The sequence below is a fragment of the Manis pentadactyla genome, chromosome 7, assembly GCF_030020395.1.
Source record: "Manis pentadactyla isolate mManPen7 chromosome 7, mManPen7.hap1, whole genome shotgun sequence".
NCBI lineage: Eukaryota > Metazoa > Chordata > Mammalia > Pholidota > Manidae > Manis > Manis pentadactyla.
The window spans coordinates 131,480,958-131,508,950 of NC_080025.1; the positions used below are offsets into that span (position 1 = coordinate 131,480,958).

General features: G+C 45.7%; 1 long non-coding RNA gene across 2 annotated transcripts; it reads right to left on the reverse strand.

The window, feature by feature from the left end:
* Positions 1–1,998: 1,998 nt before the first annotated feature.
* Positions 1,999–26,997, reverse strand: LOC118922613 (uncharacterized). 2 transcript variants are annotated; one of them, XR_008998560.1, is made up of 6 exons: positions 26,712–26,997; positions 25,421–25,512; positions 21,737–22,138; positions 18,862–18,959; positions 12,220–12,301; positions 1,999–3,282 (listed from the first exon to the last, which is right to left on the reverse strand). It is a non-coding gene; the product is annotated as an uncharacterized LOC118922613 (long non-coding RNA). The 2 variants fall into 2 exon arrangements; XR_008998559.1 differs by having other exon boundaries at positions 25,641–26,997.
* Positions 26,998–27,993: the final 996 nt, after the last annotated feature.

A 27,993-nucleotide genomic window follows, 5' to 3' on the forward strand; every position in this document is an offset into this window, starting at 1 on the left:
CTAAGACAGTCATTCCCAACTTTCCCTTTTCCCCACTGTAGCACGCATGGTGAACGACATTCCCAGGTTTGATGCTCTTGTTAGCAGACTCAGATTTTGAAGAAACTCCACAAAAGTTGGTGATCAAGTGTCTTGCCAATGGATTTCAGCCCTGGGTAAGTTCGCTACGGATTCAGTGTGACCAAAGAAATGACAGTAAAATGTTCTTGGGGTGAAAGGGTTATATTCAATTTTATTTCCACAGAGGCAAGTCAATCACTAAAATCCTGTTCACTCAGAGCAACTCTGCACACACCAAGCCGGTTTCTGCCTCTGGGCCTCTGTCCTCAATGCTGCCATCACTCCAGCCTCTGTTCTGCTCTCCTGCAGCCTTGCAGCCATGCCACCGTGTCGCCCAGACCATACATATAGCAATGTATTGCCCACACGTGTGTAGTGAGCTAGCCGACCAGGGCCAGGTGAGAATCCTGGGCACAGGAAATTTCATTTTTTCTGCATCAAGTAAAGCCCCATGCTCATCTCAGATGGCTACAATTCTAACCACCCATCAGCTGGTGGCCCCCCTCGGGATTGAGGCTCTGGTGTAGGTTGGCGTGGGGGTTACTTCTGCATCGCCAGGCTGAAACAGCAGCCCATTCTCTCTCCTGTAGAAGTCAGAGGGATGGTAAGAGAGAGTGAAGCCATCAGAGGGCTCAGATATTAAAAACTGCAGGGGGTTCACAGACCTCTGTGTATCAAGACACAAATATGGTTGAGCCCTTCCCCTTAGAGGTTTCACCTGTGTGGGGATCCAACTGTTTTACCTTGGACGCGTCTCTGATCTTTCTGTAAAGAGGACTGATAATTCTATTTGCCTCGCATCCTTCATGGTGATGTTGAGATCAAACTGAGCTAATAGATAGAAAGGGCTTTATAGGCTGTGATGTGCCACACACACAAGATCTGCTACTGCTGTTACAGAAAATATTATAATGAGTGTTGGGCTGTAAATCTCATCTCCCCACCTTTAGTACAGCCAACACACAGCTTTCCCGTTCCTAATAAATAATACAATTTTAGCCTACAATGTGCCAATTCTCTTTACCCACCATTCAGCTTACTTCCATTATTTATCCTTTGTTACATTGCTTTAAACATGTTTGTTTCACACCATTAGACAGGGCTCCTGGGAGTAGAAAATAGTAGAATTCATGTAAAGACCAAGTTGGCGATATCTATCAAAATAATAAGTACATTTACCCTTTGGGCTAGCAAAACCACTTCCGAGAATGTATTCTCTTGATTATCTGCCCACACATGAAATACGTTAAGTATGAAATTATTTATTGCAGTATTGTTTGTAATAGCAAAAGTTTGGGAAGAGCTTGTTTACAGGAGGGTATTGGTTAAATAAACCATGGCACAGCCACACTGTAGAATCCCATGCAGCTGTTACTTAAAAAAAAAAAAATCCAGAAACGGTGTGTTCTTACATGGAAGAGCCCTAGGATGGATTGTTAGATGACAAAAGCAAGATTCAGAGCATTTTATAAAGTATGCCACCTTTTGTGTATGGAAAGGAAAAAACTGAATATGTAAGAAAATAATAATAATTCCCAGAGAAGGCAAAGCAGCTGAGGAACAGGCGGGGCGAGCACAGGGGTAGGAATCAATCTGCTCAATGTATGACTTTTATTCATTTTGATATTTGACCCAATATATAGCCTACCCAAAGATAATTTTTAAAAAACCCCACAAGATTCATTCTGTTCATGAGATTTTGTTAAATAAAAACTGGAAAATATAGCTAGGAGACAGAAGCTGACTAAATTAATCAGATGACTGATGACGGAACTGAAATTCTAATAACAAAGGGATTGGAGAAAACTCACAATTGCCGATGTGACAATAGAGCTCTGTTGTCATTAGGAACTTTGAAATTAGTAACCAAGAAATGCTCCAGTCAAATCCATTAATTATGGAAAGAGAGTGGAGAGAGCATTTAATGTTAATTGGCATTATCATCATGGAATTTATTATTATGATTATTTTTCAGGAATTTTATATACTTTATCTCATTCGCCCTGCCGACAGTGTGGGGTATTATTATCATCATCATCATCTCCATTTTACAGGTGAGAAAATGAATCTCAGAGAGGTGCAATACCTTGCCCAAGGCCACAGCAATTTGGACTGTTGTTGGGATTCACAGAAGGCCTGTTTTATTATGAGAGAAAAAATTATCGTATGCAAATTCAATTAATCTACTCAGCCATTTGTTCAAAAAATGCTTAATAAGCATCTATTAAGTGGCAGGCACTATATCAGATCCTTGCGACATATCCAGAAAATTAATTTTCCTTAAATACAGAATTGATGTCTTTTAGAGTTTGTTTCAGGGGTTTTCTGTCTGCTTCTGTTCTGCAGAGACTACCTGCTCGCAGTGGGATGAAGTTCAGCCTCTTATGCTGACAGCTTTTCACCACTGATGGCTGGCTAAGCTGTCGAGGATCAGGAGGAAGATGCTGGAGCCCAGGTTACTGGCTCTTGCAGCCGATGGCAGTCAACAAACGTCCTACTCTCTGCTCAGTCGATCCTTGGGGAGGAGGAACAGTAAGAAGAGCAGAGGAGAGAGGTGGAAATGTGGTGACTTGATTCTCCCAAATCAATTCCTTTGTCTGAACTCTTCCGCCTCTGCTGCAGACAAGATGCTCGTGCTTTTATTCCCAGATTTTGCATAACCTCCCATCTGCCTGCCCCGGCTCATTTTGTTTTTCTCCAGTCCACTCTGCACAGCTGCGCTGGATGCAGGCTCTTCCAACCCTCTCTCACGTTGTCACATCTTTATCCAATAACATTAAGTGTCTCTCTCTTGCCATGAGTTTTGGTTTCAGATTTCTCTGGGGGTTTTTCCAGGTGTGGTCTTATCACACCAATCTCACCCACCACTAAGGGGCAACCGCACAATCTGGAGCATCCTACACCATCTCCTCCACCTGTCCAAGCTCTTCTTCCCTTTCCTTAACATTCATCTCCTGCTCACCTTCATCACAAAGGCTTTCTTGACTGGTTCCGGCCCATTCCCTCCTCACTGAACTCTTATTTCACGTACGGCCAACACCATAACTGTAATCCTTAGTGTGTGTTGTTCTGCTCTCCCCAAATAAATGAGGTGTGTCTTGAGAGCAGGGACTAGTGTCACACTTCATTTCTGTCTCACACCATCTTCACACACATGGCACACCTCATTGGTTCTTCTGTCAGTCAGCCAGCAATGACTGACACCCACTCCTCATGGTTACCCTGGGACGTAAGCACACATGGAGTCAAACAGCTTAATCCTGTTGGGAATTCTGCACATTTTGACATTCAGATGAGACAGAGAGAGGTCCCCTGTGTATAAGTTCAACTTAGAGACAGGACTGGGAGTTGAATTTTATATCTGGAGGTTCCTAGCCCACTTGTGATTACTCAGATCTGCATACCTCTTTAGAAGGCCGTGCTTTTTGGATTGCATCCCAGAATAAATACACAAGGCTGATAAGCATTTGGTTTAGCCTCTTAAACAACAGAGTTCCAGCTGTGCATACGTACTTCTGTAGCTACCATCCTTTGCATACAAAAAAAAAAAAAAGATTTGAACCTCAATTTTCTTTGATTTTTAGACAACGAAGTGTTCATAGAGATATTCATGTCTACTTGTGTCTTTCGCCTTCTGATCGGTAAATAGGCATTTGGTGGCTGGTCAGTCTGAACGAGGCCTGCGGACAAGCCCCACTGAACAGAGAGAAGGAAAGTGTCCCCTAGAGGAATCAGACTGCTCCTCTACCCCGTGCCTTGTGCACCAGACCTATAAAGCCCTCTGGACACGGGGCTGCTTATACTGTATGTGACCGTGTGAGGTGGGAATTAGCCCATAATTCTGTGTCCCAGCTTTATTGCTGAGGGCCATAATGAGTCAGTATAATTAAGCACCATTTGCCTGGTTAGTTAGTTCAGGTGTCTAAATCTGTCACAATAAAGTATGTGGTGTTAAACATGTTTGGATTAGAACCTTCTGGAGCCAATGCCAATGCAGACAGCTATATTAATCACATGGGAGGTTATCTTATTTGAGATTTTCTATGCACCTCTGAGTTACAGTGTTTCATCCATCAAGGGCTTGCTGAAGACATCTGTAAACTTTGATTTATTGCACTGTTCCTGGTACAGAATTAAATAGCATTATACTCAAATATATTGGCTTAATTGACAGGTAGAGATTTAATCCTGTTAATTATCTACTTGCTTGAAAGCTCCCATTAACCCCTTGCTGAATAGGCAGGATTCAGAAGAGGTATCTCAGGACTTATTTTGAGCTCCAGTAAATCCATCATTGCCCTTCAAAAAGTTTACTCTTTCCGGCCTCAGTCCGTGAGTGGACACGCATACCTGTGAGGCAGGTGCGTCACCTTGGGTCGCCTCCCCTCTGACTTGAAATAGCCCACTGCTTTTGGTAAATGATGCCAGGAGGTTTGCAGTCAGGGCTTCTCTCGGCTTTGGGTTTTGCATACGAGCATTTAATGAGACTGCATGTGTGAAAGTTGTGCATTCATTCGCTTATTCAACACACTCTTCTTTGAGCACTTACTATGTTCAGGAACTTTGCCGGGATGGAAAAATATATATGTAAGGGCAGTTAAGACCCATAGACTTACATCATTTAGGAAACATCTTTGTTACTGGTCACCGTGCTAGATGCGGAGACCCAGAGAGGGGGCTGACTTCTCTATTATCTTGGAACTCACAGTTGGGTGGAGACACAGAGAGCAGTAAAGGCCTAGAATGGAGGGCCACAGGGATTGCTGGAGCTGAGAGTAGGCAAACTTAGCCTGGGACAATTCAAGGGAGGCTTCCTGCAGGAGGCAGTATTTGACTTGGGTTTTAACAAATGATTAACAGCTATTCAGTTAAAGAAAGAAGGGTGTGTGATGAGGAGAGTTAGGGAATGACAGTTCGTGCAGAGTGAATGACTTGACTAAAATCTCAGAAGAAACAATAATAGGGCACTGCTAGGAAGCCAAAAATAATGTTTTAAAATGAAAAGCAAGGAGTAGCCGCAGGTGGGACTGGGCAAGGGCTCTCCAGAGGGTCTTGTAGACCAGACTAGCCACTTTGAACAAGGTATTCAGGAACCAGCAGAAAATTCCAAGCAGGAAAATAAACTGGTTGAGGCTTCTAAAATTGGTCCATCCAATGATCAGTCTGGTGGGACAGCAGAGGATGTACTGATGTTTCGCAACTTGAATAAATTCAAATTGAAAGAAATTTTTTTTCTACACTCCAAGAAAACTTAGTGGACCAATGCCCATGAAAGTCATGATATTATTAAAAACTTTTCAATTTGATATAACTTTAAACTTACAAGAAAGTTGCGAGAAATACAAAGAACTCCCCGCAACCTTTACTCAGATCAACAGTTGTTAACAAATCGTTGACAGTGTACTTCTATCTGCCTTCCTAACTCTATACACACACACGTTCACTGAACCATTTGAGAGTAGTTTGCAGGCCTTATTGAAATTCATAAACACTCCAGTGTTCATTTCCTAAGAACAAGATCTTTTTAAGAACTGTAACTTTAAAAAAAAAACCAAAATCTGGCTATATGTAAAATCTTTCCATTGCAAATCACCACTGAAACAGATTAATCTTTATGATACCCTTTTCAGAGTATCATGAAAACTAAAATGCAGAATTTAAAAATTTCCAGAAAACTCATGGATACTAGAGCCACACTTGAGAAAAACTGTTGGCAGCCAAGGCGGAGGCAGGAAGAGCTCTTTCAATCGTGCAAGCGGAGACTGTCTTTTTGGTGTTCCCACCGGTGTATCAGAGTCAAGCAGTGGTGCAAGCTGAGGTCCTGCCTCTGTTCAGCAAAGTTGAATAAAAAAGCCTTATAGAGCTAGGAATCAGGGTAGGAGTTAGGGTATTCACTCACAAGCCAGATACAGAGCTGTAAAGGGACAGAGAGTACGGTCAAGAGTATTCCTATGCCCTGTCTCTTAGCAGGCACCAAGTCGGAGACAAATAAAAAGAAAGAGAAAACACAGGGAGAAAAAAGGACACAATTCCCACCACTTGGTGGAGGGGCAGATCTCTGAAACCAGAGGAAAATTTTAGAGGGCCACTTGATATCGTTGGCAGTCTGTAAGAAGACACAGCCTCTGTGAAACAGAAGCAAGTACCAAGGGAAGCCTCTGAAATGAACAGGTAGCAGGGTGAGATGCAAATGGAGGTAATGGAGATAAGGAGGGATTGCAGGGAAACTAAAAGGCAAAGTAATTTTAAATTGATTTTATTTTATTTTTTTAAAGAATTGTTCAAAATCACTTTGGGGGCAGTAAAGGACAGAATTGAAACTGTAGCAAATAAGCTCAATGATAGGGTAGATTTCTACAAATTTAAGAGGCTTACTTGTTCCAGGCACAGCTAGGAGAAATGGAGAAAAGCACATGTATTGAGACTTTAACAAACCTCTTTGTTCTTGATGAGGCAGGCAGTACAAATAAGGACAAAAGAAATGTCCACTAATGGATGTACTTCAAGGTTGGTACCTATAAACAGAGTTCCTGTCTAGCATCAATGCACCATTTCTAAAGCTGATCATAAATACTAGGCCTTAATGGCAACCTCCATAAATTCAAATGGGTGGAGATTATTATTAAGGGTTGAAAACAATGCCAAAATTTTGGGGCCACATTCTGGTTTACTAATCTTGGTTTCTTAATCTATAAAATGTGTATATTAATAACAGCGACCTTCTAGGGTGTTGTGAGAAGTAAATGAGTTTTTATAGAGCTTATTATAGTGGTTGGCACATAATAAGCATTCAGTATATGTTAGTTATTGGTAATATTACTAATGCTAGTATTTTTGGTCACATCCTCTATTACCCCAAATAATAAGAGTTTAAAGAAATAAGCTTAAACTCCCAATCAGCTAAGATAAAATAAAATTCTTAAAGTACTGTTGAGTCAAACAGAATATCAAAACTATAATTAACAAAACAAGGGGGAAATAAAACAGACCAACTATGAAGCACTGAAGGCTAATTAATGGAAGGCAGCCAATGCTCTACTAATAGGCAAATTCATTAACTCAAGCAATTTTCTTATTTGGGGAAAAGAAAAGAGAACAGTAAGAATAAAACAAATCTTAGGGAATTAGAAAGCATGGAATGGCAGAGGTAAAAGCAGAAATCATTTTTTAAAAAGCATAAAATTGGTATAATTTGGGAAATAAAATAGCAAAATATAGTCACCACTTACAAATTTAAGTTTAAAAAGATGGAGACATATGCACACTTCTAGGTAACAAGACTGAATACTACAAAAATGGTAATTCTTCCCAAGTTAGTTTATCCATTTATGAAAAACCTTATCAATATTCTAATGGGACGATTTTTTGGAATTTGGAAATAAAATTTTTAAGTTTATCTGGGAACACGTGAGAATAGCTAAGAACATTTGAAAACACTCTAATAATATTAAGTTCATCTGAACAGTCTAGATTCAGAAGAAAAGTTATTTTGGGAGCAGGCTGACATCAGTATAAAAAGAACTTCAGTCAGCCTGATACCTTATTGAAATACTAATTGCTATCAATCTGGAATTCACACCTAGTCAGTCCTGGCTCTAGAAACAATTGTCTCTCTGATGCATAGACCTCTAAATCAAGTAACAGAAAGACAGGTTGAGAATAAATTGCTCTTGTGCCCCACAATATGAATCAGAAAAACAGTGAAACCCTAAAACAAAAATATCTTGGATTTTATTCAAGTGAGCTCATGTGTATTTATTGAATTTTGTTGTTTATTTAAAAAATTATCTATTTTAAACACAGAAGAATTTGCCATGCATGAACCATTTAAGTCCTTTTGATTATTTTCAGTCTGTAGGTTTTTTCCCATTTTCAGGCTGGGAAGTCTGGGAAGGCCATGTACAGATTTTAATTATTTTGTCAAGGACAAACACTACCATTTAAAATTCTTAGAAATAAAAAATTCCTAAAGTGACTGGTAGAATGATTTTAAATATGGGTTTGTTTTACACTGAGGGTCTAGAAATAAAGCAAATTGCTTTCATCCAACATCTGAAGAAAGGACAGGTGTTTTTGTGATGGTGAGTGTGGCCTGGGGAGATTGCTGGGTGGGATCAGTTAGGCCACCCAGAGCTAGCAGTGTAAGGGTGGGACAGAATCCACAAAGATTCTGTTATCCTTTCAAAAATATGAGTAATATATGGAAAGACAGGGAGTCTAGCAGTACAGGGGGAGTAATACAACAGTCAAAGTTAGTGTCAGTACTAATTCCCAGTACTCAGTACCATAACCAGGCCATGGGTTAAGAAAACATGATCTAGAGTCAAAAAGACCTTGAAATAAACCCCAGCTCCACCACTTACCAACAGTCTAATGTTAGACAAGTTCTTTAAACACTCTGACTCCCAAGCTCCCAATCCCTGTCTCCACATCAGGGATTACACAGATCTCAACACATGGTAGTTGCCCTTGGTATGAGAGACTGCGGCCATTGTAAATCTAAGCTTCTCATCACAGGGTAAAAGATGAGCTGGGGAGTGCACTGCTGTGTAGGTAAAAGGAAATCTAAAAATCAAGTATTGGATATATATTTTTTTACTCTGTGCATGTGTGCATGGTGGGAGAGAAGAGAAGAATAAAAATATTAGAAATTAAATGATGCACAGTGTGAAGGAAAATTACAGATATTGGGGCTGGTTAAAAATACTAATGAACCCACAGAAAAGAAAATCCATGGAAGTTTGATGGAAATAAGAGAAGGCAGGATGAGTGGATGGTCCAGAGAGGTTCTTTCAATTCAGCTTTGGGAGAAAGAAAGGGTGCCGATGCCAAAGCATCCAGCCATTGAGAAGCCAGTTAGAACCTTCTTCCTGTGCTAGAGAGGAAGCAGCCATTGTGGGGATGAGCAAGCAGATGGCATGAGGTCACAGGGTCCTGCTGCACCTGGGTGACCTCTGTCTGGACATAACGCTGCTTACAGGAACACCTAGGGGACCCTGAGCACTGACAGAGAGTTACAGACCCATGGGTCTCCACGGAAGCTGCAGGCGCCTGTGAACTCAAGTACAAGAATTATAACCATGAGCACAAACTTTCTTATACTGTTCTGTGCTCCTTCCATGCACATCATTAGATGAAACAAATTAGTATTGATGCCAAGTAAAGCTTACAACAGCACTGTACTCTCAACTCTCTTCCAGTGTATTTCTCATCTCTTTCAATTTGTGGTTCATCTATTTACAACTTAAGGAGATTAGAAGGTTATTGATGAGAACACAATGAGTGTGGAGCAGAAGGAAGAAAGGGCTTTAGCTCACACTCTGTAAAAATTATTATATGATTTAGCAGGCAATAAAGGCACTGGTTTGATCTGAGATTTATAGGAACAGGATGTCCAGCCTTACAGAAGTAGCTTCTAGCATCACTTACAGCACCAAGATCTCAGCTCACATGTCAAGTGAGTTACCTGGGAGGTCTGGGAAAGATGGAGGAGTGAGGAAGTAGTTACAGAAATTCAGGAACATCTTTAATCAGAGGTAGAACAGTGTCCGACCTTTCCTGGATCAAGAGAAAGAATCTTTGTCTCCATATATGTGCTCCCAGACAGTAAGGGGAGAGGGAGATGGCAGAGCTGTAGAGAAAGGGAGAGAGGGCCAGGTCAGCCAGGCTCTCTTTTCTCCAAGTTTTGAAGTTATTCTTATATAACCTTGAGCAAGACAGCTCACACCGCTATGTGCCATGGAAGACAAATTCGCAAAGTACATGTTTTGTTTTATGAATTACCTCCCATTTGTTACAGAAATCTGACAGAAGGACCCTTGATAGGCTACCCCTGCCATCCATTGATGAGAACTTGGGGCAGTTAATCTTTTCAATGCTTAAATTCCTCCCAGATCATTCAAGGCACCTTGGAGGTGAGGACAACTCATGTGACTTCCATGCATTTGTTATCCTGGCTACAGAGTGACACCTACAGTTTCCCTTTTCCTGTTCACTGGATGACACCAGATTGGGCCAACTCCAAAAGCAACATCTAGCCATGGATTTTCCACCTGGGCCACCAACAGATGTCTGATTTGAAGGTCTAGATATCTGAGCATAGGAGTTGTCTTGTGGCATGTTTGAAGCCCCCGGCACCATCACTCACCAGGGCAGAGCTGCTGGGGCCAGTATGGCAGGCTCTTGTGCTCCCAGAGCCCTGTGCAGATAATGATGAAAATGCTCTCTGAGGTTTGACTTGCTATTTTATTGCAGAACTCAGCCATGAGCACCTGGGGTCCTGGCCGGGAGATGGTTTGTGTGACAGATGTCTTGTTCTACTCAGCTGTAGTTCCCAGGCACAATGAGATAGAAAAACAAATGCACACGTGCACACACACAAAAAAAACTCTATCCTTAGTAGCTGGTATAAGAATTTATCTTAGGAAGAGACTTTTCTTTTTTAGAAAAATGTGTTGATAAGTTCACTTGCATAGTCAGTACCTTTGAAACGCAACTACTCTCTGGTGCCAAGGTCTTGGAGAAAGAACCAAAGTTATTCTGCATAAGAAAATTAACTTATTTATGTCTTTATTTTGTCTTGGGGAGGGGAAAAGGGAGAGCAAAGAGGAGGAAGAATAAGATAGCAAGTGGGATATCATATGCCACACAATGGGATTCAGCTTCACTAATATTATTAAAAACCATACAATGCTTGGTTTGCTGGGATTTCTTATGGAAACCAGTGAATAGGGCTGACTTTGCGCGTATACTCTGGCTCTGGGCAAAACGGAAGTCACAGATATGGTTAAAGGAAAGGCAGGCAGACCAATTGCCATCTGTACAGCTGGACCAGGTTCCTTGTCTTCGAAATAAAACCTCTGCAGCCACCCTTGATTATATAAACTGATCTCAAGGGGCTGTGTCCCATTGGCACCCAGGATGAGCATACGTGGGTCCGCAGCTCAGTGTACAAGTGGCTTAGGAACTACAGAATGATTCGGAAAGCACTGAAAATGGAAACAAAAACTGACCCCCATGACCACCAATGCTGACCTTCTTTGCAGTACTTTTCCTTCCCTCTTTAAGGATGGGCATGTACAGGTTCTGGGGAACCTCAGCACCCCGGACAAGTTGCCAGTCACTGCCTCTGTCCCAGTTTTCTCTTCCATTCCCCACTCCACTCATCCCATGCCCATTTGTTGAGTATGTGCTCTGCATGTCATGCCTCACCAGGCCCTGGGCATGCACAGAGCAACCACACATACCCTACGGGCGAGGAGCGCTCACTTCCCTGTGCCACTGGTGGGCTGGACTTCCTTATTCCTCCCGGCCTTCTGCATGTACTGCTGAGATGCAAAGCTTTTCCTCTCAAGAGGCTTTCATTATTTCCTTGACTTCAAGATCAGTCCTTCAGAGAGATTAGTTTTGATTCTAGCATTTCTCATTCACTTTTATATTCTTTTATACACTTTTATACTCTTACATGCAGTTGCCTCCTTTAGTTTCTCTATTGCTGCTCAAACAGATTGCCATTCACTCAGTGGTTTAAAGCAACACAAATTTATTCTTACAGTTCTGGACATCAGAAGGCTAAACTGGGCCTGTGGGGCTGTGCTCCTTCTGCAGACTCTGGTGGGTAATTTTTTTTTTTTTTGGCCTTTTCCAGCTTCTAGAGGCTGCCAGTGCTCCTTGGCTTGTGGCTCTGTAACACTCCAACCCTCACTTCCATCACCATGTGATCCTTCTTTCTGTCTCTACCCTCCTGTCCCCCTCTTATAAGGACTCTTGTGGTTATATGAGACCCACCTGGCTAATTCAAGATAATCTTCCCCACCTCAAGAGCCTTATTTTAATCACACCTGCAAGATCCTTCTATCACATAAGACAACATATTCACAGGTTCTGGGGATCAGGATATGGGCATCTTCAGGAGGCTATTATTCAGCTCACCACATTCCCCAAAATATAAAAAGGAGTTCTCTCATCACCCCACCCCTTCTGGAACTGTGGGTAATCCCACAGTGGCAGGTCCACAATGGTCTATGGGTGGAAACCCAGTTTCCATAAGATGTTGGGGGATCATCTTGAACATGAAGTGCAACTAAGGACTAAAAATCATAAATCCTGCTCTTATTCAGATTCATTAATTCATTTAACAAACACTTTTAAAAAGCCTACCTTGCATAGATGCTGTTTGGAGGCTCAGAGGAAATGGCAATGAAGGACACAGAAGAGTCTCTGACACCGTAGGGCTGATGAACTAGGAATGAAAATGTAAAGGCATGCTCAATGTCATATGTCATTAGGGAATTACAAATTAAAACAACAACATGATACCAAACATGTCCATTAGGATGCTAAAATCCAAAATACTGACAACACCAAATGCTGGTGAGGATGTGGAACAATGGGAATTCTCCCTCATTGCTGGTGGGTATGCAAGATAGAAGCCATTTTGGTAGTTGTGAAATTTCTTACAAAATTGACCATATTCTTACCATATGATCCAGTGATCAGGCTTTTTGGTATTTACCCAAATGAGTTGAAGACTTATGTCTGATAGAAACCTGCATGTGAATGATTATAGCAGCTTTACTCATAATTGTCAAAATTGGGAAGCAGCCACAATGTCCTTTGATAGGTGAGTGGATAAATTGTGATACACTCATACAATAGACTATTCAGTGACAAAAAAGAAAAAGAAGTGTGGTATTAGGCCATAAGAAGACATGGGCACCTTAAATGTATATGCCAAGTGAAGAAGAGCTAATCTGAAAAGGCTACTTACTATATGATTCCAATTATATGACATTCTGGAAAAGGCAAAACTGTGGGGACAGTAAAAGGCTCTGTGGTGGCCAGGGGCTTGAGGGGAGAGAGGAGAGATGCATGAGTGGAGCACAGGATTTTTAGGGCAATGAAACTATTTTGTGTGATACTGTAATGGTGGACACATGACATTACGCATTTGGCTAGTAAGGACAAAGAAAAGCCACTTTGCTCTTAAAAGTTGTGGGGATTGTGTGGACCTTCTGGGTGAGCAGTCAGGCTGGGGGAGGATCAGGCCAGGTGGGGGGTCAGGCTGGCCTGGATGCTCGGGTCTCTGCTGTGTCCCCAGCAGGCCTGGCTCCCACAGTCTCAGTCTTGCTCCAGGGTACTTCTCTGCATTATAGAACAGAAAATCCTTCCCTGGCCACGTAAGCTGAATAGACTCGCTTGGGGAAGCCCCCTCCCCCTTTTTAGGGCCATGGCCTAATGGAGGCTTAGGTGGGGAAGGATGTCAAAGAAACCCCAGTTGACTGATGACCCTGGGGCTGGTAATATTCATGTCCACAGGCCGTTAACCAGCTGAGTTATAACCTCAGAAATGCTGGCTGACTCCAAACTGCGCGCTGGTGACCGAGGGAGGCTGGCAGGGAGACGGTGTTTAATGCATCCCTGCTCCCTGAATCCTGAAGGCCACTTTAATGAGCTTCTAACAGTGCTTGTACTTGTGGTTTTGGGATTTGTTCTTATGGCTACACAGACACACACACACACACATGCATACAGTCCCATTTTAATGAAATCTGGGAGTCAAAATGGCTACATTATATCAATGTTTCATTAAAGTGGACATCTCTTGCTATAGCTGGGGAGAAGGGCTTCTTTGTAGTTTATTAGTATTTTTAATTATTTAAAGCAAAATTTCTGCACTGTTGTGTTGGTAAATAGAGGTCAAGTTTTATTTTAACTTTATTATTTTTTAAAACAAAAAAGGTCATTTTCAGCTTCCAAAGTAAGCTGCCAAGGAAGGGAAAGGCTGTACCTAGCTTTGAATATAACAGATTCCTGGTAAAATTGGACATGTTTTTTCGAAATATACTTTTAACATTTGGAGCAGAGTTGTAAGTATTCACAGGGTGAGGGACGGGGATGGTGGCTCTGCAGAGCTGGCCATGCTGAGGTGTTAGCACAGTGCCCCCAGGGTGGGGACCACAGGGGTTCAGATTTCCGGGCCTGCAGTCACTGGGTCTTCTCTGACTCAGAGTTAGGGAGTCCCAGTCCCAGTACTGTAGAGGGTGACACAGTCGCTAAGCTCTGCCCTGTTACTGTGTGGGTTCCAGTCTATTAGGAGGGTGAGATATGCACATGTATCTACACACTAAGTAGAAAGTGTTAAGTAAGAGAGGATCACGCTGGGAATTCAGAAAGGAAGAGAGTGGGAAGTCACTTCTTGAGGAACGAGAGGAGGTGGGACACTGCCCAGAAATTGCTACATGGGGTAAAAGTCCCGAGTCATCCGTATTCTGTGGGGATGGAGGCAGGGAAATGTGGGTGTCTTCGTTGGCATTAACCTCAAAAAGCTAAGTCCTTTAAAACCCAGATTTCATGGTGACTTTTAAAAACAGCCGTTAGTATAGAGCCTTTTAAAAAGTCTAAATAAATTACATTCATTGGTTTCCCCCTGTCCACACATTGATCTTCTCAAAGGCTGCAGTGTGCTCATCAGGCCTGCCTTCTCCCGGCGAAGTCCTGCAAATCTGAGTGCGCCGCACGGATTTCGCGCCTATGCCAGTGGGGGAAGGAGCCTGCTCACTTGTGGTTCTAGAACCCCCTGCAGAGCCTTCCCCATTCCTGGGGGGTCACTGGTATTTTCTGTCCCCCAGATAACAAGGATGCCCTTTGTGACTGCTGGCACATTGGCTGAAGGTGGCCACAATTTCACTGCCCCTTCCCCCAGCCCCTCTAAAAGTCGTGAAGAACCCCATCCCTCATCAAGGATGCATCTAATTGAACAGCTAATTTGCCACTATTTGGTTAGCTATTTCCCAGAGTAAACAATCCAGAAGAGGCTCAGCCAAAGCATCCACGCTTTTCTCCCTCTGCCCAGACAGTGCCATCCCTGTTACCTAGTGTGCAAAGAGCATTCTAGCAGAAGCTTTGGAGCTCCCAGCAGGGGACCCCTTTGAATTATTTTTGTCCCTGTTGATTCCATTTTGCCCCAAATCTGCAACATTTCATGGGCTTCGCAGATGTAGCTGACTGGGCCTTCTCCACATCCACAAGAAGCACCGGGCCCCTGCCCCCAGCCTCCCCGCATGTGTTTGGCCATCCAGCCTGTCAGCAGGTACTGTAAGGGTGATCTGTAAGGGTGCATTTTCAGACAAACATGGACGCAAACTGGGTCAAGGACAGGTGTTCAGTCATACGACTAGAGGGGGGCAACCTGCAAGTTCTCCAGGAGAGCAGTTCTCCCGCCTACACACAGATGGCGCAATGAAGAAAGCTTGGCAGAGAGGCTTCAAAGCTTTCAGCGGAGGCAGGACCTGGTTTCCTTGGCTTGTCCATGGATCCTTAGGTGACTCTGAATCCAAGAAGGATATTCCTTATCACAAAGGGCCTCTAGAGCAGTCAGACCCAAAGACTCATAGATCATCCCCAAGCTGAAAAACTAAAGCCCATAAAGGCTTCCTTGTTTAGTCAAGAGGCTTGTCTACGGTATGTGAGGTGATGATGTCATCTTGGGGCTGAATTAGGAGGCAGCCAGGGTGTCTGTGCTCAGTCTCGGCGAGGACAGGCTCAGCATGACTGTGCAAGAGGGGGTGCCTCCTTCTTTTTCACCTTTGCCACTGTCTGCACCTTGGCCTTGTGAGTCTGACAGTCATGGCCAGGCTTCCTCGACCCATTATCCAGGCAGTGATTAAAACAACCTGAAACCAGCATCCCTAGACCTCTAAGGCAACTTGACCTTTAGCATTAGAGAGCAATTTTTTGAAATGTTTTGCTTGAGGTTGTTCTTATTCATCATGACAAATGGAGAGCTCTGAATTTGGGGAGGTGTTTGAATAATTCTCTGAGTTTACTGTCAGGCAAGACATGTTAGAATGGTTGGACGAGATGACGTTTGAAGTCTCTTCCCACTGTGAATGCCATGCTTTTCATAGGTGGCCTGACAAGTGAGGGACACAGTGGAAAGGCCACTGACCTTGACATGGCAATAGTTAGGGCCTCAACAAACCCAAGTTGCAGGAAGAAGGATCTAGAACAAGTAGGGACCAGGGGAGACTCCTGCTAAGCATGAGATAGCATTTATCTTCAGGACTTTGGTTTAAAAAATGGGACATCAATCGTCTGAAGGTGCAGGATAAGATGTTATTTGATTCTTGGATGTGCTGAAGTCCTTGGAACCAAGAATAGGTAGGATTCGGCTGGAACTCATGGCATGGACTACGGAGCTCGTGGCAAAGTCTTGGCCAGATGGAACAAGGCTGGGAGAAGGGGATCGTTGGAACCTGGTGGCAAGATTAGGTAGGAACGAATAGCCAAGCTGGTTTGATGCTAGCTCCTGGCTGTATGCTTTTAAATTTCTCCTACTTGCATACAGGGTGAAAAGGTTGACCTTCAAATTCTTGTTTAGTGGCCTCAGTTGAGAAGAAGTGAGGTTCAGTTGGCTATTAATGTTAATTTTGTAGAAAGAACTTCAAAAACGCAGAGAGAGTGATGGACTCTCTGGGAACATCTGCAGAGCCCCCAAGGTGCTATCCGGGGCTGGCTGTTACAGCTGTACCTGGAATCATTCTCTGAGAGCCCTTCAGTGTGGCTTTTCACACAGATAGCACAAGGAAGAAAGTGCTCGGCTGGCCATACCCGAGAGCGTTATCGGAAATTAACCCAAATGCCAAAGATGTGCCATCAACTAGACAGGAAAGAGGGACCTCAGATCACCGTTAAGCAATTCAGCAACTGAAGATATTCTCACCAAGGGGTGTTTCTGTGCCTCCCATTTTGCAGCTCACTGAGTGTTCCAGTTAGCATCATAAAAAAAAATCAGACGCCTCCTTGGAATGTTAAAGCAAGATGGCACACGGCCCTGCACACTTCCCTGTTAGTCCTTTCTGCTCCCAGCACTTCCTGCCCAGTCCTAAACTTGCCAGGCCTCTTCCGCCTTATCCTGCTCTTGCTCCATCATGGCTTTCTATGGGGAGCTCCAGGGAGGGTTGAGGAAGAGTGTGGATCCTCAGGAGGCCTCTGCTGGCTCAGCCCCTTGTGAACAGCATTACCCCAGATCCCCTTGTTCTCATCCTAGAAACACCAGGTTTGGGCATTCTTGCTTAGTGCTGTCTGCTTTGTCTTGCCTATTTGGTTGGAGCACCACTTCTCACAGTGTGCTTTGGGGAAGAGTGTGTGTGTGTGTGTGTGTGTGTGTGTGTGAGTGTGTGTGCGTGCAGGTTCACATATGCACACTCCAGCTTTAGAGTGCAGTGGATGGGCAGGTAGAGAGATGATTGAAATAACAGATAGCCAAATTACCCTTCTTTCCCTACTCCTTGACACGTTCAAGTCACGAAGCCACAGTGCTGTGCTACAGAGAATGCATGAGCAGCGATGGAACTACACTGAGAGCTGCCAGAACCACCCGAGGTGCCCCATTCATGCCCGGCCTGAGTTAGACGACAAGGTTCTGAATCGTATGTTGATGCTGTAATGGGATGAGACTTGCACACCTGGGGACAATGTGAGTACATTGTGCATGCAGGATGGATGTGTGTCACTGGGGACTGCGGGTAGATGGTGGGGGCAGCCTCTAAGAAGGCCCCTAATGATCCCTGCCTCCTGTGATTTATATTCTTATGTAGTTTCCTCCCATGCTATGCCAAATTTGGGCTGTGTGACCAGGAAAAGACATCAAAGTAACCTTCTTCCCCATAATTTTTGATCCTCAGAAACGGTGAAATAACAAATGTTTCAAGCTTCCAAGTTGGGGGAAATATTTTTATGTCATAATAAATGATGTATACACTCAGCTCATAGGCCTCCTCTCAGTCACAAGTCTCCCGTCCCTGTTCCAGGCAAGAAGACAAAGGAGGGAACAGCAAGGCCAGTGAGGAGATGCTCTTATTAGGGGAGCAGCAAATTTCTGCTTCTCTCCACTGAGCAAGAGCTATCTATGTGCATGGCTCTCCCTGACTGCAGAGGAAGATGAGAAATGTGCAGGTTTTGTTTTGTTTTGTTTTCAGCTGAGAGCATTACTGCCTGGAATTAAAATCAGGGTTCAGTAAGGAAGAGAGGGAATGGATATTGGAAAGGAAATTACAGTGTGTTAAAACATATTTATTTCTGAGTGTACCACACATTACATTAGTGCTTCCCAACCTTTTTCTTATGATGGGACCCAGGAAATAATGCTTGTATGGCAACCTAGGGTAAATGGAGACGCCACTGATGGCCAAGGCACCTCGCCTGGGGACATGAAACCCACCCACCCTCTCCAATGTCCTCACAGGCCAGTGACTCATATACAGGAAAGCCATGTGAGATGTGTCACAGGTAGTTTCTTGGAATTCAGAATGCAGGAACTTTATTAAGTAATGTTTTTGAGAACAACACCTGTTGGGGGTCAGGGTCACAGGATTGGGCAAAGGGGAAATGAGCAGCAATGCAATGGCCTCAGGGACCTCTGTAGGTCCCATGGGGAGCTCTGGGGCTGGGATGACCTTTCAAGGTTGTCCCACTTTGAGACAAGGGAGCCAGGCTATGTCCCACCCCTCCCTACCTCAGAGCAGTCACTGGATTTAAGAGGCAGTGTGGCTTTGGACCAAGAGTTCTCTTAGTCTGAAGGCAATGCCCAGATTGGGACTCAGCTGAGAGCCACCAGCCGCCGTACACCCAACAGCTGCAGGAAGGGGAAGGGGTGGCAGGGTCTGGGCAGAGCTCCCTGAAGTCCCTCCTGGAGGCCTTGCCTTGCACAATCACAGGGAACAGCCACACTGTCCTGCAGAATGACCCTTGGTGTCACGGAAGAGCAGAAAACTGGAATGCATGAAATAAAGGTCTTACCCAGAATGGCATCTGTGGAGTTCTTATGCCAATGGGCATCTGGGCCAGTGAGAGAGTCTCGGAGGTCTGGAGGAGAATCCTGCCAGTCTTCAGCAGCACTAGAGGGTTGACAAACATATTTCACAATGCTGTTTATTTGAATTCAGCCAGACTTCTGCAGCATTTAATTGCCATGGATATCATGCAGCAAGAGGCAGCTGAGAGACTGAAATGAGCTCCCAATTTCTTTGAAAATTCTCTCCATTATGAGACTAGAAAGATTAAAGAGATAATAATACCTTACACCCATATCATGCTTTCCTACTAGCAAAGAGCTTTCACGTGCCTATTATCTTATTTGAGTAGTCCTGTGAGATAGTTAGGATAGGAATTATTGTTCATCTTCTGGGTGAGAAAAATGGTAACATTGGAAATTTATGCCCCCATCTTATATTCCAAGAATGGGTTGCATTTCTTGATTTTTAAAAAATTGACCAAGATCCCTTCCATCCTGTCAAAATCCAACATTAAAGCATGAAGTCAAGTCAGTAAAACAATCCCCTTATCTTATGCATTTGGTTGATGGCCTCTTTCTCCCATCTCTGAAGCCACAAGTTAGGAAGCAGAAATGAAACTACCAACCAACATAAAAATATGGTGACTGGCAAGTTCTACAATCGCATCCCTTATTTATTGTGCCACTACTGTATACAGTGGTGGTGGTAAAAAAGAATAATTAAAAAATCATAGTCCTTGTGCCACTAACAATCCAATAAAGGACATAAAGTAGGCAGAGGACATAAAAACATTAGGGAAAGACGAGGAGCCCAACTTGACAGGGCTTTAGAGAAGGCACAGACAGATGCTGGAATGCTTTAACAGAACAGGCAGCATGAGGGCGGACCCCTAAAGGAGGAGTACTGTTTCCTTGACAGAAGGGGAAACAGCAATGACACCTCATGAGCCAGCAAATCCCCCCAGCTTCTGGAGGGCCAGTGCTGGGCTAACACGAGGGCAATGGCATTCATTGTACATCAACGCTCAGCCCACCGCACACACTACCACCAGCCGGCAACCTTAACAGCCCGGGCTGGCTTGCTCTTTCATTGGTTTATTTTTAAAGCACATTTTGTCCTTTCAATGCTTCTTGTAACATTTGATAGGGCTTTCACCAGAATTCTAAAGAAATATTTGGCTGCAGCTTTCCTTGAAAGACAGACCCCTTCTGCTGGGCTCTCACAGTGCCCTTTAGCGGGTATTCCGAAGTCACTTTGAGCAGCAAATGCTCTCATATCTGCACCGAGTCAGGTGTCCTTTTTGCACACAGGTGATAAGTAAGCTTGTGCCCAAGAGAAACAGTGGGCCTTGGAATGGGGTGTTTTTTTAGAGTTGCCTGTTAGTTTTGCTTTTTTGTTTTGCCTTTATTCTTCTTCTAGAAGGGATATTCCTAATAGGACAAATAAATGAAAAATGAACATAGTGTAGCTACTGACATATATGTTTTCCAAGGATGCAATTTAGTACTGGCTTTGTAGAAGCTGAGTCATGTGATACCACCTGTTAAATGGCCACTTGTAGTGCCAGGAGGAGAGGATTTCACCAGTTGGGAGCCAGAACTTTCGGGGGCTGATCTGGTTTGCCATCCGTGGCTCCTGGGGGTGACTGCCCTTAGGGGAAGCAGGAAAGGAAGGTGGTGACTCTGGGGGCAGAAGTAACTTGCAACCATACGGTGGTAGCACATGGGCGCAGGTCTTGGGTCAGCGCGGGTGAGGACCTTTATGCCCAAATTCTAAATAGTCATTTGAAAACTTTAGTGGGTGGGGGTTGGATTTGAAAAGAGTAGGAGGGGAGAATGAAAGGGAGAGAAAGAGGATGATAATTTGGGGTTAAAGTGGGAGGCTCTTAAGCAATAGTTTAGGCTAATGGGGTATGTGTATAGGGTTGACCATTTGGGGGAATCATTTGCATGACTTCACAAACCCATGCACGTTTTGGAAACTGGACTTTCTCATGAGGAGACTCCGTCTTCGCAGCATCTTGATGGTCCCACACAGCTGGGCTGGACAGCAGGTCAGACTGCAGGTCCTGGCTGTGCCCCTCACCAGCTCCAGGGCCATGGGCACATTACTGAGGGTCTCTGACCCTCTGTTTCCTCATTGGTCAAGCGAGAAGATTACATTACCGGGTCTCCAGGGTTGCTCAATCTTTTGTGAATGATTCTGTTTTAGAAACAACCTTTACTAAGTACTCCTTTGCTAGATTCATTCAAATTCATTTTTAAAAAGTACTCTTTTGCTAGATTCACCTTTGACATCACCTGCTGGGTAAGGAAGCAGAATCTATGGTGACCTTACCTTTATCACGAGCCATCCTCCAAAAAAGGGGAACCTGGAGACCCAAATAGGAAACCCCGTGACAGAGGCATGGATCAGGAACTACACCCTCCTCCGGGGAGGCAGTGGAGTGTCAGTCTATCTTCATTGCCGGAGAGGGAAAATCCTACAAGGGTCTGATGGGGATCGCCAACCTACACAGGGCTTCTCCCCAGTCCCTCCTTTCCTCTCTCCTGCTCTTTTCCTTCACTCTCTCCTTGGCACCCTGCAGGAGGAAAAAAGCCAATGCTTTGAAGTCAGATTTCAAACCTCAACTCTATTATTGACAGTGGGCCACCTTGAGTGAGTTACTTAACCTCCCTGAACCCTGTTTCCTCAAGTCTGAACTGTCAACTTGAAGGGGATATGAGGGTGTGAGAAAATTCATGCATGGTTCTCTGTCCCACTAGGTGCTGGGTAAGCAGGAGCTATTGCGAGCACTATGATCCTGCTAGCCCTCCAGTGCATAGCAACAGTCCAGCCAACTTTACTGGCTGCATCAAATTAATAGAGTATAGAGCTACCTTGGAAATCTTCTCTTCCAGGCTGGTTCCTGCCCTGCCACATGTGGAGGAACCACGAACCAGGAAAACCAGAAGTTACTGTTAATTTTTCCATACTCTTCGCTCCTTTTCCAGACAAAGAGGCCCAGGGAAGGAATGGAAAGCCACGTGAGGTTGAAGAGGGCACTGCACCTCCATGTTGAGTTCCCTCTTCCGTAAGGGAAGTGTTGGTTCTCTAACTGGAGCAGTCTGCGACCCAGGCAGACAACAGCCTCCTGCAGATCTCCAGCTTCCTCGGCATACCGATCAGGGCCAGAGTGGTGGTGCCTTCAGAAAAATCTCTTACCCTTCTCATCGAGAAGCAATGACACTGGCCATTTTCCCTGATGCATATCCGTGGTTCGCGTCCTATGGAAGCCAGCCCTGAATTGATCCAGGAAAGGATGCGGGGCGGGGGAAAGTTGGCATGGCTCCTGGAGACACAGCCACCCACTCTGAACTAAGCCCCTGGTCATGCTCAGTCAATCTACACATCATTATTTCCATACTAGCTTTCCTCACTATCTGATTTTGTTTATTCATTTGCATGCTTGCTTATCTTTATCTCCCGTCACTGGAACATAAGATCCGTGACAGCAGAGGCCTCGTCATGCCTCCCACCGTGACCTCTAGTGGCTGTGCTCAGGCAGGGCTCCTTCCTACCAGTCCATACACACTCCTAATGGTCTCCCTATTGACATTACGTAATTCCTAAATTTAGCCCCTTTAAAGTTCTCTTTGTACCTTCACTAACCTGTAACCCCACCCTGCCTGCACCTGCCTGAGACTAAGAGATGGGTAAAGACAGCAAGGACATCATCTATTTTGAAAATCCCATGTGGCTCCACCCGGTCGCCCTCCCAGCGGCGTTGGGAGCTGAAGCTTCATGAAGTCTTGGGTATGAGAGGGACAGAGATGTCCTTAGCAAACTAAGGGAGAAGTGGCCTTCCACACCTGGATGGCCTTCACTCTGGCTTGCCTGAGTGCCACTGTTGCTTCATTTATTTTAGCTGCTGATGGGACTGTTAGCTCATTCATTAGAAAGTACTTTATTTCCCTTCTCATTTATTTTTAAATCTGTCTACCCTTGGCTGTAGAAGCAATTCACTCTACACACTGTGTGGCAGCTGGGGACTCAGTATTTCCCATCCTGGTTATAGGCAGAGGTCCAAGTACCTACTGGTGTGTCCAAAATAGAATCGCTTGTAAATCTGCTTTGTTATCAATGTTTGATCAGCGAATGAATGCAGATGATGTGTGCACAAAGAATGTGGGGTTTGGAGAGAGCTCTCTGAGCCTCATTTTCTTCAGCCCTGCCGCTGTCCTTCCCAAGAGAGACATAAATACAGGATTATCATGAGGAAAAAATGAGATGACAGGGAAAGTGCTTGGCACACAGGAGGTAATCAACAAATATTAGCTCCTTCCTTACGGGGGATGCGCACTCTCTGCCTTAGGGCCTGGAGGGAAGACAGAATATGAGCCCCCATGACTCTGAGGTATGGGTCAGCCTCTCCCAACGTGATTGTCATAATCCCGTTTTTTGTCAATGCCTTGGGACCCTCTTCTTTAACTCAATCCAAAATGTATCCCCCAAACCTGTGGTGAGTGTGAGAGGAGATGCATTCCCTTTCAAAGTAGGAACTTCTGGGACGCCAAACTGTTCAGAAAAGTAAGTGGAGTCATGGCGCCACTAAGTGGCGAAATTGTGAATGACAACTTTGATGGCTGGTTTCCCACCAACTTAATCCTCAGTCACCCGGCACAACGTGATCCAAGCCCCGGCTCATTACAGCCTTAGGGCTGATGGAGCTGGCTCACAGGGACTGGCTGCGCTAGCACAGAGGCAACTTCAGCGGTGCTAGTGAAGCTGGCAAGCCAGGGAGTGGGAATGCAAGAGCAGAAATGAAACCTCTCTAGAGGGAAAAACAATACCATCATGTCATTTACCGCTTATGTGAGCGGTACAAGGAAGTGTGTCACAAAATGCTGTTCTTACACCACCTGCCTCAAATCACCTGGAGAGCCAGGGAAAGGGGCAGATTCCTGGGCCCACCCCAGACCCACTGAGTCAGAAATGCAAGGGATGGTGACTGGGAATTTGCATTTTTAACAAGTACCCTGGGCCAGTCTGGGGATGTCAAAATTTGGGACCAGAAAGAGACCAGAAGAAATAAAAACCATGAAGGCTCTCTGAACTCATTCTATAAAAAGGGAAAATGAGGACAATGAACAGGGGGCAAAATGATCACATTTAAGAGAGAGAGAAGCTTGAAGGGACAGGGAATCCTAAATAGATTGGTGTACACACAACACACACGTGCCCACATGCGCATGTGTACACACACTGTCCTCTTGTGCAACTGCACAAATATATGAGTGGGGGGTTTTGTTTACTGGACCAAGAACTTTCAAGATCCTTTTCATTTTTTGTGATATCAAGTACGAGTTAAGTTGCTTAAAGCTTAAGCACTTCCCACACATCTGCGTGCTAAGTAATCCAGATACAACCTGGGACCTTAGCTCTTATATAGAATCTGAGATCTGCTTTTCCCACCCTTTGTAAGTTCTATAGTAAATAGACTCCTAGGCTCAAATGGGCTCTATTTATTTCCAAGAGAAAACAGTGCTAGAGGGAAGGTCTTTCTTTCTCTGCTATTTGTTTCCTCCCAGAGGCTGGCAAGGTGCCTGACAGACAGTGGGTATTCCAAATACTTGACAAGTATAAAGAACAGGTGACTGGAAGGAAGGAAGGAAGAAAGGAAGGAAGGACCAGAGCAGATGTGTGTGTGTCCTTTCCTTTTCACTTCTCTTCCTCCTTCTCCTTGCCAAACCTTCTCCATTTGCAGCTCCGATTTGAGCCCTGCGTGGTCTTTTTCCACAGTGGCGGATGGAGGGGCAGCCACACTATGGAAGTTCAGTAGTTACGTGCAAACAGTCTGCTAAAATGAGGATGTCACATACATCTCTCAGGTGGAAGGTAAACGTAAAAACAAAACAAAAACCTCATTTGTAGTGTTTGCCTGTTTCTGTGGTGTAAATACTCCCATTGAGGCCTATTTTAAGCCACAATGTAACATCATTAAACACAGAAGAGATGTACAATCTTACAATATTTCACCATACAGATACAATTGTAAATAACCCCAAGAGCATAAATAATGATAAAATGCAATAAAATAGGAGGTGATGAATTTTGAGTATTTATTACCTTTGTTTCTAATGTAATTTAATTGCATATTTTTACCATTTAAGTTTAAAGTAAATCATGTTTTTGCAAAATCCCTGAAAATGCAACCATCAGCTTTCATGAGCTGGTATAAGCCAGGCCAACACACCATCACTACGTCCCAAGAAATGTCCTGCCACTAACTTAAGGTCAGAGGTGGAAGGCCAGGGCCAAGCCTGGGGAAAGGACTGCTGAGAATAACTCCCAGGAAAGGACTCTCCAAGGCAGCTGCTGGGCAGGCAGCAAAGCCCTGCGGAGTTTTCTCTCTGGATCTCTCTTTCTCCGGGGGGTTAGCCCTCCACTGGGCACGGAGTGGCTGCCTCTCTAAGCTCTCCCTGGCCTGCATGTGGATTTCCAGGTCAGCCCTGTCTAGCAGCCAGTGAAGTCCCTGGCTTGTAGGAGGGGGTTCAGTGAGTATTCACTGTCGGAGGAATTACCTGGCCCAGAGTCAGAAGAGCCGGGCTCTGGTCTTGGGTCTGCCACTACCAGGCTGTGTACCTGTGCAGGTTCTGGGCCTCAGTTTCCTCATCTGTAGGAAGAGGGAGTTAAGTATATGACTCTGAAGGCGCTTCCAGTGTCCCAGGACCCTATTCTCCAGGATGACTGCTCGGGGGGCCCCTCGCTCCCCCAGCCTGGGGCCTGACCCGGTCAGCTCACCCTCAGGACTTGATTGCATCGTGGGCTCAGGGGTCTCCAACCCTTCATGTGTTGGCCCTGGTGCCCCTGAGGTAAGAGGCTTCAATGCAAGGAAAACTTCAGCTAAGAACCCACCCGACCCGCCAATGGCAAGATTCCAGCTACATGGGCAGGTTTTCCCCAGAAATTCTGGAAAGGGGTGTGGCTGTGTCACAAGGCTGGACGTGCCTTTAGGATCTGAGCTGCCAGGGTTACCTTGGTAACACAGGGAAACTTCCAGCACCAGCTCCCTTCCTCTCTCCCCCAGGGAAGATGTCCAGGGCTGGACTCCCTCCCCATGCAGGCAGGGCAGGGGAGCCTCAGAGGAGATGGGAAGGAAGCGGAGGCCTGAAAGGAGGGTCTTTGTGAGCGGGGTTCAGATCTCGGACAAGAGAGGGGGTCCCACCAACTCTCCCTCCAACTTTGGTCTGAGCTTCGACCATAGGGGAAACCTACACTCTCGTGGAATGTGGCCTTTTTCCTAAGACCTGTGTGCATTTTTGGTTCCCTAAGTTTCTGAGGAAAAGTTCCAACTGGAAAATTCCAACTCAATCTCAGCTGAACAAAAGGAAAAGGGATTTTTCCATAAGGGGCGCTGGGTTGACAGGAAGGGGCTCCTGTGGGCGGGGCTCTGAGGAAGCATGGCTGGAGAGGGTGGGCGCAGCTGGGCAGGGAGAGAGGAGGGGAGGCTGTTCCGAGAGGAGGGGCCACGAGCCAGTCCCAGGACGGGCCTGCCTGGCATGGTGAGGCACATCTCCAGCCGGGTGCCTCTGCCACAGCCGTCTGCCCTCTGAGAAAGGCAGAGAAGGGCCTGGGGCCGGCACAGACACTTGGAGGGCGAGTCATCACTGCAAGAGGCAGTAGCCATCCAGACCAGGCTTGCCTGGCACTTCGCAGCACTTCCCACGCGCCACGCAGCGCTGTAGCATCTCAGACGGAGCATCGCACCGCATCCGCACAACAATCCTGACGCAGGGGTAGTGCCAGTGCCTTCGTTTTATAGATGGTGACACTGGGGTACAAAGAGGCTGTGAAACCTGCCCGGAAACTTACCAGCAAATGGTAGGGTCTGGAGCTCAACCCTGAGTGTGGGTCTCGAGTCCGCGCGGCTCCTGGCCAGGAAGGCGTTCCTGCCCACGGGACAGGGCCTGGCTGTTGGGGTCTGGCCTGGGGCACAGAGGGGAAAGTGCACAGCAGAGGACAAAGTCCAGCTTTACTCTTGGGATGTTGGAGTAGACACTTCCTGTATAGATGAGCGGTTCATTTCCATTCAAGCATTGGCCCTGGAGATGCAAAGATGAGCAGAACTCCCTGGGGTAACCCACAAACTAGAGGGACGGAGTGGTAGCCCGACTGCCCGCAGTGAGAGGTGGGGTGCTCCAGCAGCATAAGCAAGCCCAGGGGGGCCGGCGGTGGGCCGGGCAGGGCGAGGGGGTGGGGGATCACTCACCAAAGCCCAGGCCTGGCCCGGGCTGGGAGCAGGTCCTGGCCGGCCCAGGCAGGGCTGCGGCATGGGGCGAGGCGGCCCTGGCAGAGTGGGGTGATGACAAATCCCAGCGCGCTGGAGGGGAGCTCAGTGAGGGGAGAGAGTCAGGTGCGGCCAGAACTTTGGCATCAGATGTGAAGAGTTCGGGTCCAAGGAAGGGGCGGCCACAGTGGGCCTTCAAGTGGAAGCGGATTGGTCAGAGTTTCATTCCATGAAGATCTCTCAGGAGCCGGGGAAACGGGTGGGCGGCCCTGGACGTAGTCTAGCCTGGAGACCCATTGACAGGACAGTGCAGTCAGCACAGGCCTCAACCCAGCGGCGGGAGGCGGAACCCAGGGGGTGATTGTCAGGGAGGGGAAGTGAGAAAGGAGAGGCCGGCAGTACCAGGCTTCTCAACTGGACGAATGGTGACGCCATTCAGCAAGCTGGTGCGGGGGGACCCGAAGAGAGCTGGCCCTCCGCTCCACTCTCAGGTTTCGGCCCTGGTCGGCACCCTCGGAGCACATTGTCCCAGCGCTCTTTCCATGCTGCCACTTTTACAGGATCAGAACCTTCCTGCTTGCTGGCTAAAAAGGCAGATTCCCAAGCCCTCCTCAGAATCTCAGGTGCCTGGACTCCCGGGATGTGAAAACACCTGGTCCTGGAGACGCGGGATTCCTTTTGTTTCCCTGATCTTCTCCCTCCCCATAAACTTTGATGCTGGGTTTAGAGGGAAGGTTTCAGAGGTTTTAGAAGGAAAATTATGAATTTGGCAGTAGAGGTGTTAGCAGATGTCCAATAGGCAGTTAGAGTTTAAAAGCTAGAGCTCAGAAAAGCCCCTGGGGTTGGGATGGATAAAGGGATTCAATA